Genomic DNA, 16,291 nt, shown 5'->3' with positions numbered 1-16,291 from the left:
TGGGACAGACTGGGCTGATTAATTCGAAATGCATGCCATGATCATTGGTACCAGTTGCTCAACTCAGATAAGTCTCTTTTCTTTTTCCCCTTCAAGAATGTCTTCCTATTTTGGATTTTTCTTATCCCTAACTCACAAAGTCATTGCATTTTATTTCTTTTGGGTTTATTTCTCTAAGATGTTTCCAATGTCAGTTTTGTTCAAACAAAATAAGAAAGGGTTTCAAAGCTCACTACCAACTTCCAAAGTTGCACAAAGGCACAGGGCGTCCAAAGCATTGCTAGAGATAGTACGATGTGAAATGGGATATAAAGGGTCAGCAAAAGTTCCATCAGTGAAATGGTTTAGTAATTTCGTGAGAGATGCAGAGGTACATATAAATGGGTCAGAGATGTAACACAACGGTTTGGGTATAAAACACTCAGGTCATCCAAGGTCATGTGGTAGAAAGTCAGTCAGAAAGTCAAATGGTTCTTGGCTAGTTCAGAGAAGCCAGTCAGAGTAGAGTACGACAGCGGAGAGGACACCTTCAGCAAGAATTCCACAAACCAACCACCATATTTTTAAACTAACAAGATTTTTCTTTGATTTGAAACAAGGGCAGAAAATTTTGTTTGTTTCGGAGAAACCCTCCGAAGGGGAAAAGCAAGCACCATACAGGTTTGACCATAAATTCTCGGGACCCTCCTAGAAAATGGGACCTAGTTTAAAATTCAACACAATCATGAGTAGCAAGATCTAGCATAAATGTACCCAAAGGAATATAAGTTGGTTTCAAAGTTTTCATTCTCTAGATAGGATTCAATTAGGAGTTGTCAAGACCCTCCTGAATAATGGGACCTAGCTTTAAGATTCCATTAGATAACAAGATTTAGCATAAGTTCTACTATAGGAGAGTACAATTCAACCTTAAAAGTTGTCATTCTTAAGATAATGTTTGATTTAGATTTTTAGGACCCTCCTGGATAATGGGATATAGTTTAAAGATTTCCTTAGATAACACCTTTAGAAGATATAATTTAGCTTTAAAACTATCATTGTGATCTATCTTTCAAATTCTTAGTGATATTTGGTAACATGATTCAGTTAACACTCACAGATGTGCCTAGCCACCAAACTGGGGCAGAATGTTTTTTTTGTTTTGTCTATTTTGTTAAAATTAGACGCCCACCTGGAGAGCAAAGCAGATCAAGTGTTGGTAATCAGGATCCCACCTGGAGAACAAAGCAGATCAAGTGTTAGTAATCAGGAGCCCACCTGGAGAACAAAGCAAATCAAGCGTCGGTAATCAGGAGCCCACCTGGAGAATAAAGCAAATCAAGTGTTGGTAATCAGGAGCCTACCTGGAGAACAAAGCAATTCAAGTGTCGGTAATCAGGAGCCCACTGGAGAACAAAGCAATTCAAGTGTCGATAATCAGGAGCCCACCTGGAGAACAAAGTAGTTCAAGTGTCGGTAATCAGGAGCCCACATGGAGAACAAAGCAGTTCAAGTGTCGGTAATCAGGAGCCCACCTGGAGAACAAAGCAATTCAAGTGTCTGTAATTAGGAGCCCACATAGAGAACAAAGTAGTTCAAGTGTCGGTAATCAGGAGCCCACATGGAGAACAAAGCAGTTCAAGTGTCGGTAATCAGGAGCCTACCTGGAGAACAAAGCAATTCAAGTGTCGGTAATCAGGAGTCAACCTGGAGAACAAAGTAATTCAAGTGTCGGTAATCAGGAGCCCACCTAGAGAACGAAGCAATTCAAGTGTTGGTAATTAGGAGCCCACCTGGAGAACGAAGCAATTCAAGTATTGGTAATCAAGAGCCCACTTGGAGAACAAAGCAATTCAAGTGTCGGTAATCAGGAGCCCACTTGAAGAAAGCAGCAATTCAAGTGTTGGTAATCAGGAGCCCACCTGAAAAACAAAGCAACAATGTTCAAAGGAAGATGGTTCAAGTTCGGCAATCAGGCGTCCACCTAGAGAACAAAGGGAAAGCAATTCAAGTTTCAAAGGAAGATAGCTCAGATTTCAAGGGAAGGCTTTCCAAGTGTCGAAGGAATACAGTTCAAGTATTGGCAATCAGAAACTTTACCTGGAGAATAAGGGAATTCACTTCAAAACACAATTCAAGTCAGCAACAAAAGAACCTCGCGGCGAGAATGCGAGTCAACAGTCCAAGGTGATCAACAAAAGTTAGTCACGATAAAAAAAGAGAGAGAAAGGCAAGAAGTGAATCCAAATGCAGAAGTTGAAGAAAGATATGAGCTTATCAATACATGGTTGAGGTCATAAGCACTACATGTCTGGTCTTGATCCGAAAATCTGAAGAAGAACAAGCTAGCACCTGCAACTAGCAAGCGTCAAGGTTCAAATACAAAGTCTGTATGAAGAATTATTGAAGACGCAAAATCAAGCTTCAGAAGACATATAGATAGTAATCTTGTAACTCGTAGTTGACAGGCTTAGCTAGTTTTTTTTTTCATTTCTTTTGATTTTGATGTAATAACAGGACCGCAGACCGGAACCTCAGCGGAACGGCACCTCGATCGACTCTCCACCTCGGTACACTCCATCATCTCACTCACCTCTGAACTACACGTGGCCTGATTCCTTTATAGCCAAGGATATGTAGGCAACTCAAATACCAGGGCTCGGTCACATTTCCCTCTCTCTTAGTTTTAGTCTCTCCAAATAAGGGTCGGGTCAAAAAACTTGTCTAGTCGTTCTTTGTCTGAAAATACTTTGCCTTTCCAATCAAAGAGGGGCAGCTGTAGACATGTGATTTTTGACCCTCTCCAAGATTTTTCATATTTTACCACGTAAATATTTAATTTAGGCCTAATATAGCTATTTCAATTCATGTTACTCTTTTACTTTATTTTATTACAAGAAAATGAAAATTACAAAAAATAGTTTCATTATTGTGTTGTAGTCATTTTTAATTTTGAGAAATACCAAAAAAATATAGTTTCATTTTAACAGTCAGTCTTATTTCCAGTCTCGTTCGCGGAGAAAGAGTAAAACCTGGGGTTGAGTAACCCATTTTTAGGCCTAATTTTGGACCTAACCCATAATTCCCAAGCCCATAATTCCTAGGCCCATACCCCTTAACCTAAATATAACCCTAAAACCCTAAATCTATAAAAGGAAGCCTAGGGACCTAACGCAAGGATCATCGAAAGATACCTAGGAAGTCAGCTACAAATACAAGGAAAAGACCTATAGACCTGGAGATAGACCTAACGCCTAATCCTGAAGCTAAATGCCTAGAAAGCAAAATCTGATCTGTCGTTTTGCCATCAGCCATCAATCCAAAACCAACAACCCTTGCTTCTTCACTCGATCCCCACCACAGCAGCCATCAACAATGTTATTCGTCCTCACAGCACAAACAACGGCTTCCTCCAGTCAGCTATACTACAACCGCCCTTCTTGACTTCCCTTCACCTCTAAACTCCAGCCAAAAGGGAGCAAAACCAACTATGAAAATAGCTTCAAAAACCAGTTGTGTAAGCTCACCATTTTTACCATTAAAGCACTGAAGAATATGCAATAAGTCTCCATCGAAACAACCAAAACATCATAGCTCAAGCTCTGTTTTTTTGCAAAAGATTACGTGGGGAAGAGTTGAGTTCGGGCTTTTCGTCTAAGTCGCCGACGTTATTTTACGGTCAGTGGTCCCAGCGTCATTTTCCTCTGTTCTATTCGCGTTCAGTTCTTACTCGAATTTGCTTGCTTTTGTGCTTAACAAGTGTATGATTTTTCAATTAAGTGCTATTACGTTTGTTTAACAAAAGTTGAATTTGAAATCTTAAGATTAAAACTTGGATTGAAGCTATGATGTGCTTAAGGTCCATATGTGCTGAAAATTTTGAAAAGTTTGAGTTATAGCTGAACTTGGACTAGATCGTTTTGAGTTAACTGATTTGAATGAATTCGACTAGCATGCTTAGCTTGATTTCTGAGTATTGAGCTGAAATTTGCTCTTAATTTGTTGCTGCCGTTTGTGAATCTCAGCCCTTGATAGAGTTTCTTAGTAGTTAAACCGTCCTTGTATCTGCTGAATTCTGGTTTGAAATCTTTTGTGAGGCTGAACTTTTTAAATTGGCTTTTTGGTTTGGAAACAAAGGAGTAGAAAAGGAAAAACACCAGGGGATGGGTGTTATCCACCAAGTTGTCCTAACATAAATGACTTGTTATTAAAAAAATACAAATAACTGTTGTGCCTTTCATTTATTTTAGTTGAACATAAGGCTTCCATCATGGTATGGCACCGTATGTCTCTAACAATTTGGTTTGGATTAAAAAAAACGTAAAGAATTTTTTGGATATTGAATTGGGCTGTGGGGATTTGGGCTTAAAAGTCAGATTGATAAACATTCGTATTTTGCTTGAGGCACGTACTTAAATCATTGCAACTACGGGTACGGTTCCCGTGGCGTGGTTGTGATACCTAAATTAATTAGTTGTAAAAATGAATATCCGTAGTTTAACTAATTGCTTTTCCTTGAATAAATTGAGGTGCGCCATCCAATCACCTAGTCTATGGCCCTCATGAGCTAATTTAGAAACCTTTTGGTTAGAATAAATCGAGGTGTGTCGTGCCGAACAAAACCTCAAAATGCATGGCCCTCGCCTAATTAATATTTTAATCCTTAGGAATCGAGGCGTGCCATTTAGTTGAATTTCCATGGCCCTCGCAAAGTTGAAATGCGTAGTTGCTTTAGGCGCGTAATTTAAAATTACCTTCCTAAACTCGGGTGTGCATTTCATGTGACCCAAATCCAAATCTTAACAATGTTAAATAAAATATGTCTCGGACCGCGGGTGCATTTACGTGACGTGGTTCAAGACATGTTTTAGATGACATTGAATCTTTTCTAAAAATAATAAATAAAAGTTGTTTTAAAGTTAAAATTGCACCATAGGCTAAAACATGTACTAAAATCAAGTAAATAGGCCAATTATAACAGTTTAGCGACCGTGCTAGAACCATGGAACTGGGGAATGCCTAATACCTTCTCCTGGGTTAACAAAATTCATTACCTGAATTTTTGTGTTCACGGACTGTAATACAGAGTCAATAATTTCCTCGATTTCGGGATTTGAACCGGTGACTTGGGACACCATAAAATTATCCCAAGTGGCGACTCTGAATTTAATTTAATAAAATGATCCCGTTTTGATTGTCACTTTATGTTGGAAAAAACTCCCTTATACCCTCCTCGGGGGTGTAGGAAACAAGGAGGTGTGACAGCTCTCCAGAGCTGCCACACCTCCTTTTTCCTACACCCCCGAAAAGGGATATATAAGAGAGTTTTTTTCAATTAAAGTGACAATCGAAACAAGATTATTTATATTAAGAAATTCAGAGTCGCCACTTGGGATAATTTAGGGTGTCCTAAGTCACCGATTCAAATCTCGAATCGAGAAAAAGATTGACTCTGTTTTAGAGTCCGCGAACAAGAAATCTGGGTAAGGAATTCCGTTAACCCAGGAGAATGTGTTAGGAATTCCCGGACTCCGTGGTTCTAGCACGGTCGCTCAACTGTTCTATTTGGCCTGTTATCTGATTTTAATACTCTTTTAAACCTATGTGCATTTTAACTTTAAAACCGCTTTTATTTATTTTTTAGGAAGATTGCAACGTTATTAAAAATATGTCTTGAACCACGTCACATAAATGCACCCGCGGTCCTTGACATATTTTATCTAACATTGTTGAGATTTAGATTTGGGTCACATAAATGCGCACCCGAGTTTAAGAAGGTAAATTATTAAAATAACTCGCCTAAAGTAACTACGCGTTTGTAACTTTGCGAGGGCCATTAAACGAGGGCCATACAATTGAGATTTTATTTGGCATGGCGTGCGTCGATTCCATTTTTAAAAGGAAGTTCAAGATAAATGTTTGAGGGCCATAAGCTATTTATATTATTTAATATGGGTCACCTCCACCAATTAATTAAGGAAAACATAAAGGATTCTAATTATTTTAGGCTAATGTTTGAGCTTGGCCTAGTAATTAGAGGCCTGCATTAAACTAAAATAAAGATTCAACTTTCAGGGCTTGGGCCGACAATGGACCCAATTGCAATTCGATAACTCCTTAACGAGCACAACAACTCAACTGGGCTTAACGTGAAGCCCAAATCAAGAAACGCTGAATGCTGATGAACATAACTGGGCCAACATTGGCAACCCCAATCCGATTCTGCACTAACACTTGGTGTGGAAACAATCTTTCTATGAAAATCTTCAATTAAAACAAATACAAAGGTGCATTAAATGCCAACATAGATTCTGAAATGAGGATTCAATTCCTGGTGTGGTAGCAACTCTTACACAAGTTATTTCATTATTTAACATTGCAAATTTATTAGTTACAACTCATGCATGCCCTGGTTCAAACCAACGTCCTTGACTCAAACTTTTCGAGAATGAACAACCTATAAAGAGTCAAGCTAAGTCTAAAAAATCTCAGATTTGAAATCAAATTCAAATTCCATTTTTGAAAGTCCTTTTGAAATTCATAGCTTACATACGAACAGAGGCAAAACTAAACTATAAACTTCTGAACTTAGTAGACTACGCTTCAGCCTGCATATAAACAAGTCTAAATACACGATCAATGAAGGCAAAACTCAACTCAGATTTACTAAACTAGGGCAGGAATGGTTTGAAATGATCAACATGCAACCCATAGCCATGAAACACATTCAGAGCCAATCAACTTCACAATCAAACTAAGGAGTGCAGCCTCCAGTTCATACATATTACACTAAATCTAGAAGACTTTTATGAATCAACTACATTCAAGCAGAAAACTCATATCTAACCCCTAGGACAAAACATGTAGCCATGGTGACATGAATGGGTCATAAGAAGGCTGAGCTAAAAGAAACCCAGAACAAAATACAAGAAACTAGTAAAAAATGAAGAATCAACAGAGAATTAACAATGGTCTTTTCATCAACTTGAGTTACATGGCTTCACATATAGCTCAATCGAGCTTCATTTCCATTCATTGTTTGAAGGAATACCTGGAAATGAACAAAAATAAGAAGTGAAGGGTCAGCAGTAGCAATAGCAGAAGTCAGCACCAGCAGAACAAATTTCAAACAGAAAAATGATGTGCAGCAGTCCAAAAACCAATTTCAATCGAGCAATAACCACAACAAACTTCTAACCAAATATTTAAAATCCAAATTCAGTCCATTTTACCCCAGATGAATCAGAAATTGTTTCAAATATTGGAAACTTTAGAAATCACAGAAGAAGTTCAATGGAACAGTGATTTTTATGAAATTTTTAGTTGTTTTTGGTTTTTCTGAATTTTATGCCTTTTTCTCATCTGGCTTGAGTGTCAAGCTATGGTGCCTTTATAGGCAAGCTACTAGGGTTGCAGAAATGCCACTAGTTTTGCACTTAAAACCTTCTGGAATTTTTATTTTTGCTTAGGAGTCCTTTGTTTAAATTTCAGAGCTTCAAATCAGTCCCCCTCCCTAGCTTCCTAGAAGCTTCATATTCAGTTACTAAAATATTCCCTACTTAGATTTCCCAAATTGCCCCCATGAGCCCTTGTTATTACCCTTGAAATCAAAATATGGGTTAAATTGACCCAACCAAATTTGGTATGGGTCTGTAAACCCAAACTAAATCCCCACTTGGGCTCTTTGAATTTCAGAATCCAATAAAAATAAATCGGGGACTCCCAATTTTAAGAACTGACCCAAAATTTCCAAAAGAAGAAACTCGGAACCTTTTAAAAAATGCAGCCAAAACAAAACAAAGTGAACGAACTAGTTAACCTAACTACATAACAGGAAATTAGCTAGGTTATGGGCCTAATTACATTAACTATGTGTTTAAACAGATGATGAAATGAGAACAGTAATACTGCTATTAACAAAAAAGAACAAAACAAACAAAACAAGATTGAAAAACAGACTTGAGAAGAACAAACGGACAATTATCAATTTCGGCTAAGAATTGAGTCGAATTAACTGAGTTGTCCAAAGAAAAAAGAAGAAAAGAAGAGGAAAGAAAACAAAATGAATCAAAATATAGAAAGAACTCACCGCACCAAACTCGAACTCGAGACCTGACACTCCGACTTCATCCCCAAATAATGTTAGTCGCTTGTTCTTTGTCAAGAACAAGTGAACAACACTATTTCGTGACAAAACCGGCTCTAAAAACTCATGAGGGTTGGAGCAATCATCCTGCATGCCCAGGTTTGGATTTGGCTCTTAGAAACTCGGATTTTGGATTTAAGATTAGAGAAGTTTAAGGAGGATTTGAGGGAAATTAATTGTGGATTCAGTATGAGGGGGTCTTCGTGGTCCCGTGATGTTATTTTGGTGGAGTTTGGAGTCGGCACCGCCACCCTAAAGCGGTGGGAAAAGGGGGCGACTACTAGGGTTTCAGGGGTGGTGTTGGAAGATTAGAAATTAAAGAGACGATGAGAGGGGGGGCTGAAGGGGTTCGGACATTATTATACCTATCAAACCCCACTTCCGGACCGTTAGATCAACAAATATCAACAGTCTTGATTTGGTCTATCAAAACTGGGTCGTTTTGGTTAAGTGGAGACCGGACTGGGTGGGAAACATGTTTGGGCCTTAATTAAACGGGTTCTGGTGGAAATCGTTTGGGCTGACACAGATTTCGCCCAAATACAGCCTCTATTTTTCACTTTTTCTTTTTCAAATTAGTTCATTTTAATTTCAAACTCTTTTTAATTCCTTTTCTTCTTCTTTTTTTTTAAATAAAAATAAACCTATACTAATTCCTAAATTAAATTAATCCTAACAACATAAATTAATTAATTACCACAATTAATTAAAAACCAAATTAAAGGAAACTACCAAAATTCGAAGCTAAAATTAATAGTGAAAATAAATTATTTTTTTGTGATTTTTTAATTTTTATAAAACAACTAATTTGCTAATTAGTCTAACAAATGTAAAAGTAAATCCTAAATTCAAATGCAATGTATTTTTGTATTTTCACTAATTAAATAAAATAAACATGCACAGACAAATGCAAACAATAACAAAATGCTACAAAAATTCACGAAATTGCAAGCAGTGAAAAAATTATTTTGTTTTGAATTTGTGGGAGTGATTCATATAAGGCAAAAATCACGTGCTCATAGCTGCCCCTCTTTGCTCGGAAACACAAAGAGTTTTCGTGCAAAGATAAAGTGAGCGGATACCAGCGATTTTTGCCCGTTTGAATACTCCATGGGAAGCATTTTTAAAAGATTTGACCGCACCTTGCTTCCGAGGTTGCCTACATATCCTTGACTACAAAGGAATCAGGTCAGTGTAGTTCGGGAAGTTTCGGTAGCTGGGACTACTATGAAGCTGTGATTTCACTGTTGTTGTTGCTTCTACTTCTTACGGAACCCCTTATTACACCAAGACAAAATAAAATAAGCTAGACTAAACTATGATCTATGCATTACAAAAATCCTACCTATATCTTCAAACTTGATCTTGCAGTTCCTGTTGCTCTATTGACTCATATTTTCCAGGTGAAGTTCCTTTGTTGCCAACTTAAATTGTAATCTAAGATGCTTTCCCTTTTCTTCAGGCGAGTGCCGGATTGCTGAACTTGAACCGTCTTCCTTCAAAATTGCTGCTTTCCCTCAAAACTTGAACTTCTGCTTTGTTCTTCAGGTGGGCTCCTGATTATTGACACTTGAATTGATTTGTCCTTCAGGTGGGCTCCTGGTTACCAACGCTTGAATTGCTTTGTTCTCCAGGTGGGATCCTGATTACTGATGCTTGAATTGCTTTGTTCTCCAGGTGGGCTCCTGATTACCGATGCTTGAATTGCTTTGTTCTCCAGGTGGGCTCCTGACTACCGATGCTTGATTTGCTTTGTTCTCCAGGTGGGCTCCTGATTACCGACACTTGAATTGCTTTGTTCTCCAGGTGGGCTCCTGATTACCGACACTTGAATTCCTTTGTTCTTCAGGTGGGCTCCTGATTACCGACGCTTGAATTGCTTTGTTCTCCAGGTGGGCTCCTGATTACCGACGCTTGAATTGCTTTGTTCTCCAGGTGGGCTCCTGATTACCGATGCTTGATTTGCTTTGTTCTCTAGGTGGGCTCCTGATTACCGATGCTTGATTTGCTTTGTTCGCCAGGTGGGCTCCAGATTACCGACGCTTGATTTGCTTTGTTCTCCAGACGGGCTCCTTATTACCGACACTTGATTTGCTTTGTTCTCCAGGTGGTCTCCTGATTACCGACGCTTGAATTGCTTTGTTCTCCAGGTGGGCTCCTGATTACCGACACTTGATTTGCTTTGTTCTCAAAGTGGGCTCCTGATTACCTATGCTTGATTTTCTTTGTTCTCCAGGTGGGCTCCTAATTACCGATGCTTGATTTGCTTTGTTCTTCAGGTGGGCTCCTGATTACCGACGCTTGATTTGCTTTTTTCTCCAGGTGGGCTCCTGACTTCAACAAAATAGACAAAATAAAGAGAATTTCTACCCCAATTTGGTAGCTGGGCACATCTGTTAGTGTTAACTGATTCATGTTACCAAATATCACTAAGAATTTGAAAGCTAGATCCCAATGACAGTTCTAAAGCTAAATTATATCTTCTAAAGGTGATATCTAAGAAAATCTTAAAGTTATATCCCATTATCTAGGAGGGTCCTGAAAATCAAAAATCAAGTCTTATTTTAAGAGTGACAACTTTTACGGCTGAATTATACCACACTACAGCAGTACTTACGCTAAATATTGTTATCTAATGGAAATCTTAAAGCTAGGTCCCATTATTCAGGAGGGTTCTGACAACTCCTAATTGAATCCTATCTCAAGAATGAAAACTTTGAAACCAACTTATATTTTTTTGGGGGTACATTTATGCTAGATCTTGCTACTCATGATTGTTTGGAATTTAAAACTAGGTCCCATTATCCAGGAGGGTCCTGAGAATTTATGGTCAAACCGATCTGGTTCTTGCTTTTCCTTACGGAGGGTTTCTCTGAAACAAACAAATTTTTTTGCCCCTATTTCAAATTAAAGAAAAATCTTGTCACTTTAAACATGGTGGTTGGTTTATGGCCTTGAACTTTGAGGGCGATTGCTTCTTCACTTCATGTGGTAGCTTCGATTTCAACTCGAAAGACCTTTCTTGTTTATTGACTGACCATTTTTCTCTATCACCTTTATCATGGAGAATACCTCTAATCCGTTCAAACCCAATACCATTCATCTGTTGCATTGTGCTTTTGCATTGATATGTAATGAACCTTTGTTTTTCTCATGAATCCCAAAGCACATCAATTGCCATCCACCCAGTGCACATGCTGTTCTTTCCTGACTTAAATCACTGGCCTTGGCCTTGAGGTCTATTGCTCCATCACTTGCCATGATAACTTTGATTTCTGCTTGGAAGACCTTGCTTGTCACTGGTTAACCACTCTCTTTGTCAATCATATCATAGAAAATGCCTTTGATCCGTTCACCCTAAGCCTCCATCTGTTGCATTGTTCATGAATTGATATATACCAAACCTTTGTATTTCACATGAACCCCAAAGCATGTTGATTGTTACTAACTCAGTGCGCATGTTGTTCTTTCCTGACTTATGCCACTTTGATGTGCTATCCAGATCTCGTTTTGTGCAATTTGGAAAGTTGGTGATAAATTTTGAAGTCATTTCTCACTTGTTCTGACCAAACAGACTCAGGAAGAGGAAGTAAACAAGACAAAAGGAATAGAGTAAAGGAAAATGGAAAGAGATGATTCCTAACAAGAAAACTACAAATTAGATACTTATCGGATGTGGATACCAACTCTAATGATCATGACACGCATTTTTGGATTAATGACCTAATCTGTCAAGAAAGTCTAATGTTCAACTCTTGTTGTACCTTTAAGCCGTGAAATTGGGCTTCAATGCTCCGATTATCTAATCCGATTCATGATCCTTATTTAACTTGTGGTGCCCGAAGGGTTTTCACCATCAAGTCTCTCTCATTTTGTTCTTTTTCTCAACTTACTGTCGCTTTACGGTGCCCATGAGGGTTTTCACCAATAAGACTCTCTCATTTTTTCATTTTTTCTGCCTGGACCAGAGTGTTGCCCCTGATAGGAATCAACTCTAATTGCTCGACTTGGCATTTCTCGAAGACTGATCGGAAGGTCTTTTTTTGGACCGTAATGTGGCCTTTACGATAAGGTTAGAAAGAAAGGGTATCAAAAAGGCTCAAAACAATTCAAATGTGTTCAAAATTACAATTTTTGGAATCAAATTTCTTACAACAACCACAACTTCTGCTCCAGTTTCTTTGCCTGGGGACTTTTGGATTTTTATTTGATGGGACCGAATCGTGAGGCTGCCTACGTATCCTTAAAAGGAATCAGGTCGAACGTAGTTCATGACATAGGAATTGCTTTATTTTTTGTGCTTTTTTCTTTTTGTTTCTTTTTCTCTTTTTTATTTTCTTTTCTTTTCTCTACTCTTTTCCATTTTTTCTTTCTCTTTTTCTCTTCTTTTCTTTTTCTTTTTCTTTTCTCTCCTTTTTTCTTTATCATATTTCTAAACTCTGCTTTTGATTCTAACAGAGGGATAAGAAAGAAATTAAATAAGTCTCGAAGGGATAACAAAGGATAAAATGTTTAGATAGCAGAACAAAATGTCTTCGTCATTCCAATCTTCAAAACATGCCAAGTACAAACACCACAAATAAACAAACTAAAGAAATTATACATAATATCTTTTGACTACATCAGAATTGATAGCCATATCCACACATTTTCCTTCTACATCTGTTAAATACAAAGCACCAGTGGACAACAGTCTCATTACCAACACGGCCCCTGCCAATTTGGGGCAAACTTGCCTTTAACTTCAGCTTGATGTGGTAGGATGCATTTCAATAGTGTTTCTTTATGTTCTATCTACCCTAGTTTCACACAATTTGGTCTTTGTGATCTCAAAATCCCTTCACTTATTTCCCTCAAATGTCCATATCATTTCCCAAATTGCTTCACGATTAAACTAACTTTTTTAAATCAGGCTGAGAGTTACACGTGCATGTCATGTCAGTAGAGTCAATAGGAAAAGGACTATAAAAAGAAGAGAGAACTAACCAAAAATGACTAGAAATAACAGAAAACAGAAAATTGCATTAGACAGACGGTGAAAGGGTTTGAACAACAAAACAAGCAAACTAAATTGGGGTTACAACCCTGGAACCAACCTAGACAACACTAAAAGAGCTACTACGACTAAACAAACAAGGCAAAATAAAAGTATAGAAGGGTTTGAGTCACAAGACAATATCCGGATTACAACCCTGAAAATAACCCGAACAATAGAAATGACAACAAAATAAACCGCCAAGACTCCTCCCCAGCTAGCCAAGAGAGGAATGTCTTTCCAATTACCATGCTCTGCTTCTTAGCCACTGAGTTCAACATCAAAATTGCTAGAACCTTCGCAAGTTTTCATCTCATTGTCCTTAGCAAATTGCTTTTGCGTCCCTTTGGCCGGCTTGTTCTTATGATCAACTTTTGGAACCAAGAGTGATAGCACTGAAAGCTTTGCGGCAACTGGCCCTCCGAGGATCTCAGAATAGTTCTCATATTCTTTTTTCCATACAAATCATGTCCTCCATATGAGTCTCAGGAAATGGAGTTTGGCTAGTATCTGCTGCATTTGGATTTTGTGCGGTAATGTCACTTGCATCAATAAGCTTCTGGACTGCTCCTTTCAGATGCCAACACTTTTCTATGTCATGCCCCGGGGCATCTGAGCAATATGCGCACCTTTGAGAAAAATCAAACTTCTTTGGAAGAGGGTTTGGCATTTTTATCTGAATCGGCTTCAACATGTCCAATTGCCTCAACCTTTGGAACAGACTGGCATACGATTCTCTAATAGGGGTGAAAGCATTTTCTTTTTTCAGTAGTCTTTTCATTTTATACTCTAGCCTCGGTTAGAACCTTTTGCGGGTATGTGGTTGATATGCCTGAGGGGGCGTGTAAAACATTTGTGGAAGTGGTGTTGGCCATCACGGGCCTCGTGGATGTGGAGCATATGGCGGTGCATTGTGGACGGGGTATCGTGGAAGTGATGTACGATTTTGGGGGTTCTGTGGAGAGAAGTAGCAGTAGGGAGAATTACAAGGATATCCGCGTGGTCGATATTGAGGCTGAAAACATTTAGGAAGAACGACCACTGGACCCTATCGTCGTTGGGGCTCAACAACATCTTTTCTATCAATAGGAGGACTATCCCAAGCAACTTGTTTGTTCCATCTGATCCAAAAATCCCTAAAACCTTCCTTGGGTTTCTTCTCCATCTGAGATAGGGAGGAGTGGTCTGGGACAATGTCTATATTTTACTGAAAGTGTCGCACAAAATCTTGAGCCATGTCACCCAATGTATGCCACTTACTGACATCTTGATGATTATGTCATTCCCAAGCTGCCCCAGTCAAGCTCTCACTAAAATACGCCATCAACAAATCATCTTTCTCGCCAACACTTCTCATTTCACTACAATAACCCCTCATATAGGCTACCGGATCTCCACACCCATCATACAAGTTAAACTTTGGCACTTTAAACCCCGCGGGTAGGAGAACGTCAGGGAACATACATAATTCTTTGTAAGACATGTTAACCTGGCCTCCCATCCCTTGCATGTTCTTTAAGGACTGTTCTATACTTTTAAGCTTCCTGGATATCTCATCTCGCCCTTCTTTTCCTGTGACATTTTCATGTTCAGCATGAAGCTCATCCCGAGGGCTCTTCTTGTATGAGTGAGGAACCTTGTGGGCGACCTCTGTGAGGTAGTATTGGGTGTCATGAACATTGAGTGGGTATTCATTGTTAGGGATAGTGGATATGACAGGAGGACAATTTTGGGGAGAGGTAATTGGAGGATGAGTGATGAAGCTACTAGGGTGGTTGGGAAAGCCATGATAAGCGGGTGAATCTGGAGAGTATGGGGGATCATCCGGCACTATGACCGGAGTTTGGGTAAGGGTAGCATCTAAGAATCTAGGTGGTGGCGGGGGTGGTGCCTTCCCAGTCATCCAGGCCTGATACATGTCCACCATGTGTTGTCTTAACATCCTCACCTCTTCAACCAACCCATTGTCCTGTTCGACCAATTGCTTTTGGGTACCTGTATTAACCAACTCAGTTTTGTTGTTGTCTGCCATTGCCTTTTGACTTTATGTTGTAGAGAGGAGTTACTACTTTGAGAACCACAAACCAACCACCTTTCTGCTATAAAGATTTCAAAAGGAACAAAATGGGGTCATCCCGTTAGCGTTAGGGAATTTAACAGATAGACAACCACACATTGGGGATGCAATGCACCTATGCAGTTAACCATTTCTATTATGCATTTGATCGGTTGCTTGCGTCATCCCGACTTTCCCTAATTTTCATTTGCAACTTCTTCCGCTTTTTTTTTCACTCATGCCTTTCTTTGCTTGATTTCTCGTTGCTCTTTATTCTCTCATTTCTCCCTCTTGTTTTTCCATTGATTCCTTCCCACAGTTTCTTGCCTTCTCTCTCTTTTTCTTTTCTTTTCTTTCTTGTTTTTTTCCCTTTTTTTCCTTCCTTCTTCTTTTCTTTTTTTTTCTTTTGGTTAGGATCGAATCCTATGGAGATTGTCTGCGTATCATGACCGCGCATAAATCAGACCAAGCGTAGTTCTGGGGGATAAGTGTAAAAGTAAATAATAAAATATTTTGGGATTTTCAAATTTTTTCATAGAATAAACGTTTTGACTACAACGACCCATCCTACCAATTTTAATGATAAAAACTAACAGACTCAAGAAAAAGGAATTGACAGACTCTAAAAAAATAAAAATACATACTCGAAAACAGACTCACAAACTCCAATAGAAAAATGAAAATACAGACTCGAAAATAGACTAACAGACTCCAACAAAAATGATGAATACATCAATGCCTCAACTGCTCCTGGGGCCCTCGGGACATCATTCGATCTCTCTACGGGCATACGCGTTAAATCCCCTTGGAGATGATAGAGATCTTCCATTATCTGGGAGACAAATGTCATAATAGTGTCGAAGAACATGGATCTGGTCATGTCCTCACACTCACTACATTTCATTGTGATGTAGTCGGCAATCCTTCCGACCCTTTCTCTTATGATGCCCTTTTCTTGCAACAAATGCCCAATCTGTTAGGCCCATAGCTTCCAAAGTTTGTTCAGCTATATGATTCTATTCTTGAAGTTGTTACAGATCTCTTTCAAACTGTTCCATCACTGCATAACAGTGTT

The 16,291-nt window shown here is 38.8% G+C and overlaps 1 long non-coding RNA gene across 1 annotated transcript; it reads left to right on the top strand.

Moving 5' to 3' along the window:
* Positions 1 to 3,157: 3,157 nt before the first annotated feature.
* LOC142172961 (uncharacterized) lies at positions 3,158 to 10,677 on the top strand. The gene is made up of 2 exons (XR_012702233.1): positions 3,158 to 3,657; positions 9,588 to 10,677. It is a non-coding gene; the product is annotated as an uncharacterized LOC142172961 (long non-coding RNA).
* Positions 10,678 to 16,291: the final 5,614 nt, after the last annotated feature.

This window comes from Nicotiana tabacum, chromosome 18 (genome assembly GCF_000715075.1).
Source record: "Nicotiana tabacum cultivar K326 chromosome 18, ASM71507v2, whole genome shotgun sequence".
NCBI classification, from domain to species: Eukaryota; Viridiplantae; Streptophyta; class Magnoliopsida; order Solanales; family Solanaceae; genus Nicotiana; species Nicotiana tabacum.
This window is presented reverse-complemented; position numbering and strand designations above follow the sequence as displayed.